We start from the raw sequence: 6,000 nt of genomic DNA, 5'->3' as shown, positions 1-6,000 counted from the left end.
ACACACACACAGGGAGTCATCAGAGGTAGACGTCCGACATCGGCGCTCCGTACCAAACCAACACGGCCAGTGGCATTACGTATATTAGTATCTTTGAATGAGTCAAGCTCTGTACCAGGTTAGACTAAATGATTTTTCATTATTAAAAGGAAAAAAAAAAAGTTTAAACAAGAACCACGAGGAAAAAAAATGCGCTGAGTCAGCTGGGTTTGTTTAGACTACAGCAACACGTGGAAAGTGTACATACTCTGTAAGTACATACTCTGTTCTTTTAGTATTGCAAAATGGATACATACTTCAGTAAAACAAATTTGGAAAAGAAAAGGAATAAAAGTAAAAAGCAAAATGATGATTTCTACCAAGATCTGGTTGAAGTGGAGACTCACAATAGACTGGTTGAACGTGTACACAAACTAGAAATGGCTTTCAAAAATGAAATTGATGAAATAAAGAAGCAGATGCAATTGCAAAAGGAAGAGATAGAAAAACTAGGAAGGGAGGCCAATAAGAAAGACATAACCATCAGTGAACTAACAGTGGATCTGAGTACACTTAGGAAGAAAGTGAGTGAAATGGCAAGTACAGTAGTCAATCACGAGAGTGTTATGGAAGAGTTCAAAAATGACACAGAGACAATTAGGCAAGCAAGCAGTCGTATGGACCAGAGCAGTGATATTGAGAAGATAACACAGGTGAATGAAGCTGTGCAAAGCTACAAAAATGCTGTAGAAACCACGTATGATGAAATGGTGAAAGAAAAGAAAGAAACAAGGGTGGAGGAAAAAAGCATTAAACAGGAAGTGAAAAGAATAATCCAAAACAATCCAAAGTTAGTCAGAGATTCAGTAGAGATAAACAAATCTGTAGTAATCATTGGTATAGAAGAGGAAGAAATAAAAAACAAGATCACAAGAGACAAAAAGGAGTTGGCAAATGTAATGAGCTTACTGAAAAAAATATCAGAGGAAATCTGTAGTAAAGACATAGAGGAATACAAAAGGTTAGGGACATACGAGAAAAGCAAGACAAGACCTCTAAAGGTGACTTTCCAGAGTGTAAACACTGTGGAAGACATAAAAAATGCAAGAATCTTATGGAAAAAGAGGAGTTCAAAAATGTATGGATAAAAAGATGCCTAACACAAGAGGAACTGGAATTACTGAAAGAGAAAAGGGAGGAAGCAAAACAAAAAATGAGGGAAGATCAGAAGAGAAGAAATTTTTTTTCCAAAATAATAGGATTACAGGTACGAAAGTGGTACACAAACAGGATAGAAGAAAAAGGAGGAAGGTAGTAGAACCATGTCATGACAAGTATATAAACAAGATGATAAAGTTGATGTACTCAAATGTGGATGGAATGGTATCTAAATTACTAGAGATGAATGATTATATCAGAGAAAATGAACCACAAATAATATGCCTAACTGAAACAAAATTAACACCAAGGATATCCAATGACCTACTAAACTTAGAGGAATACAATATATGGAGAAGAGACAGAAATTTAAAAAAAGGAGGAGGAATTATAATATTAACTAAGAAAAACCTAAAAGTCAAGGAAATAAAACTAGATAAACCATCACAAGTAGAACTGATTGGCGTAGAGATCGACACATCTGAAGGTAAAGTAATTGTAGCCAATTTGTATATGCCACCCAGATCAAACACATGGGAAAGAGACGAATATGAGGGCCTGGCAGAGAGTACAATTCAGAGTATAAGATCATTACTACATAAAATGGAAGAGAAATCGGAATTATACTAACTGGGGACTTCAATACAAATATAAATTGGAATACTCTAGATATAAATAGCCAAGAAAGCTGTTGGGACCAAAAGCTCCTGGATCTCGTACAAGAGTTTTTCTTAACGCAACATGTGAGGGAAACCACCAGAAAAAGAGGACTTGATGTGCCTTCAGTGCTAGATCTAATATTTACTATGGAAGAAAATGATATTGACAGTTTAATATATCACCCTCCACTCGGCAAAAGCGATCATGCAGTACTAAATTATAACTTCAGGATAGCATATGACAAAGTAAACAGCAATGACAGTTACAAAAAGGGCCTAAACTATAAAAAGGGAAATTATCAAGACCTAAAGAAGTATTTCTTAGAAGATGATGGGGAAAATGAGCTTAGAGGACAAGATTTAAATGCTGTATGTAAAAAATTTTGTGAATTTTATGAAATAGGAGTCCAGAAGTACATTCCACAGCACAAAGAAGCAGATAAGAAAATACAGAAATGGTTCAATACAGAATGTAAAAAATCAAAAGAAAGAAGAGATTTGTTGTGGAATAGATACAGAAGAGACAATATTGAAAGGGCGTTTAATAATTACAAACAGGCAAGAAACGATTATACAAGAATAAGGAGGGAAGCCCAAAAACAGTTTGAGGAGGATATAATAAATAAAAGTAGTGATCAACCAAAGCTGTTTTACAGCTATATCAGAAGCAAAACCAAAGTAAAAGATATAATACAATCCATTACGGACGAGGGAATCACTTATACACAAGAGAAAGATATTTGTGAAGCACTAAATAAGAATTTCCAATTAGTTTTTACAGAAGAAAAAAATTTTGAGAGGGACTATGTGGAACACGTATGTCCACACATACTACCAGATATACAAATAGCAGAAAAAGTAATACAGGAGGAGTTAAGTAGATTAGACAGAGGAAAAGCAAGTGGTCCTGATGAAATTTCATGTTGGGTATTACGAGAATGTGCAAAGGAGTTAAGTAAACCATTATTTTTAATTTTCAAGAAATCCCTGAGTCAAGGTAAACTACCTGATATTTGGAAAAAAGCAAATATTGTCCCCTTATTCAAGAAAGGAAATAGACAAAATCCACTCAACTACCGACCAGTATCACTGACCAGTGTTGTAAGCAAGGTATTAGAAAAACTTATAAGAAAAGCTTGGGTAAATCATCTAGAAGAACACAGTATGATAACAGAAAGACAGTTTGGTTTCAGAAAAGGAAAATCATGTGTTACTAATCTGTTGAGCTACTATGACAGAGTAACAAACACAATACAGGAAAGGGAAGGATGGGTGGACAGTATCTATTTATATTTCAAGAAAGCTTTTGACACAGTACCACACCAAAGACTTTTATGGAAACTGTACCATCAAGGAGGAATTCGAGGCAAACTGTTTTGTTGGATGCAAGACTTTCTCATAAAAAGAGAAATGAGGACAGTACTAAGAGGAAACTACTCATCATAGAAAGAAGTGACTAGTGGAGTACCATAGGGTTCAGTGCTGGCACCAATCATGTTTTTAGTGTATATAAATGATATAAACAGTAACACTGGAAATGAGAGCTATCTGAATATGTTTGCAGATGATGCAAAAATACAAAGGAGAATTACTAACACAGACTCTTGTAAAAAGCTACAAGAAGAATTAAATAAACTTCATGAATGGAGTAGTATATGGCAAATGGAATTCAATGTGGACAAGTGTCATGTAATCAAGTTTGGTAAAAGTGGAAAAAGACCTGATTGGGATTATAAATTAGGAAATAAAACCCTATGCGCATCAGAAAGAGAGAAAGACCTAGGTGTGATTATCAATAACAGACTATCTCCGGCTGACCACATCAGCGAGAAGGTACGGAACATGTATACATTGCTTGCAAATATGAAAATAGCATTCAAATACATAAATGAAGACATGCTAAGAGGGATAATAACATCATTCATTAGACCAACCCTGGAATATGCATCAGTAGTCTGGAGTCCTTATCTCAAAAAGCATATAGACAAGATTGAAAAAGTTCAAAGGGCCGCTACAAGATGGATACCAAGCTTAAGGGACCTAAGCTATGAAGAAAGACTAAAAAAACTGGAACTACCAACACTACAGGAGCGAAGGAAAAGAGGTGACATGATAATGCTATATAAGTGCATATCAGGAAAGGAGAAAATAGACATAACTGATTACTTAACATATGGAGAAGCATCAGCAAGAGGACACTGCAAAAAACTGCATAAGAGGAGAGGTGATAAAGACGTAAGGAAATTCAGTTTCCCAAACAGTGCAATTGATCATTGGAATGCACTACCGAATGAAATAGTGTGTGCCAAAACAATTCACAAATTTAAGGATATGTACGATAAATATGGTTTAAGACACGGGACAGTACGAGCTTGACTCATTCCTGTAAAGATAGTAGGTAGAACACACAGACACACACACACACACACAATGCTTTGAAAATACAGTAATAACACAATATACAGACATAATGGATATAGCACCAAGAAGCAAAAGTACCGGTATGCTTAATCAAAAACCACCTGGGAGATACTGTACATACTGTAATTATTATTCATTACAGTAAAGCAGAAGCCATCTCATCCCTGTACCTTTATGTTGCACTGTCCTCACCAAAAAGGTACAAATAACAACTACCCAACAATACATAGTGCCTCAACATCCTTCTTCCTCCACCAACACAAGTGTATGGTATATAAAAACACATACCTGCCACAACCATCTAAAATCTCCAGCATTGCCACGAACTCCCATTATTCGTTCATTTCTCACAAAGTGCTCTTCCCAAGAAGACATTAAGGCACCTAGCTGGACTCCTTTGTGTGTGTGTGTTCTTACCTAATTCTTACCTAATTGTATCTTTACAGGAATGAGTCAAGCTCGTACTGTTCCTTGTCTTAAACCATATTTATCGTACATATCCTTAAATTTGTGAATTGTTTTGGCACACACTATTTCATTCGGTAGTGCATTCCATTGATCAATTGCTCTGTTTGGGAAACTGAATTTCCTTACGTCTTTATCACCTCTCTTCTTATGCAGTTTTTTTGCAGTGTCCTCTTGCTGATGCTTCTCCATATGTTAAGTAATCATTTATGTCTATTTTCTCCTTCCCTGATATGCACTTATATAGCATTATCATGTCACCTCTTTTCCTTCGCTCCTGTAGTGTTAGTAGATTCAGTTTATTTAGTCTTTCTTCGTAGCTTAGGTCCCTTAAGCTTGGTACCCATCTTGTAGCGGCCCTTTGAACTTTTTCAATCTTGTCTATGTTCTTTTTGAGATGAGGACTCCAGACTACTGATGCATATTCCAGGGTTGGTCTAATGAATGACGTTATTATCCTTCTTAGCATGTCTTCATTTATGTATGTGAATGCTATTCACATATTTGCAAGCAGTGCATACATGTTCCGTACCTTCTCGCTGATGTGGTCAGCCGGAGATAGTCTGTTATTGATAATCACACACTAGGTCTTTCTTTCTGATGTGTATAGGGTTTTATTTCCTAACTTATAATCCCAATCAGGTCTTTTTCCACTTTTACCAAACTTGATTACATGACACTTGTCCACATTGAATTCCATTTGCCATGTACTACTCCATTCATGAAGTTTATTTACTTCTTCTTGTATCTCTTTACAAGAGTCTGTGTTAGTAATTCTCCTTTGTATTTTTGCATCATCTGCAAACATATTCAGATAGCTCTCATTTCCAGTGTTACTGTTTATATCATTTATATACACTAAAAACATGATTGGTGCCAGCACTGAACCCTGTGGTACTCCACTAGTCACTTCTTTCCATGATGAGTAGTTTCCTCTTAGTACTGTTCTCATTTCTCTTTCTATGAGAAAGTCTTGCATCCAACAAAACAGTTTGCCTCGAATTCCTCCTTGATGGTACAGTTTCCATAAAAGTCTTTAGTGTGGTACTGTGTCAAAAGCTTTCTTGAAATCTAAATAGATACTGTCCGCCCATCCTTCCTTTTCCTGTATTGTGTTTGTTATTCTGTCATAGTAGTTCAACAGATTAGTAACACATGATTTTCCTTTTCTGAAACCAAACCGTCTTTCTGTTATCATACTGTGTTCTTCTAGATGATTTACCCAAGCTTTTCTTATAAGCTTTTCTAATACCTTGCTTACAACACTGGTCAGTGATACTGGTCGGTAGTTGAGTGGATTTTGTCTATTTCCTTTCTT

Source organism: Coenobita brevimanus, chromosome 70 (genome assembly GCF_032717465.1).
Source record: "Coenobita brevimanus isolate Jiangsu-jjx chromosome 70, ASM3271746v2, whole genome shotgun sequence".
Classification (NCBI taxonomy): Eukaryota; Metazoa; Arthropoda; class Malacostraca; order Decapoda; family Coenobitidae; genus Coenobita; species Coenobita brevimanus.
The sequence above is the reverse complement of the archived record's forward strand: the minus strand, read 5'-3'. Positions refer to the sequence as shown.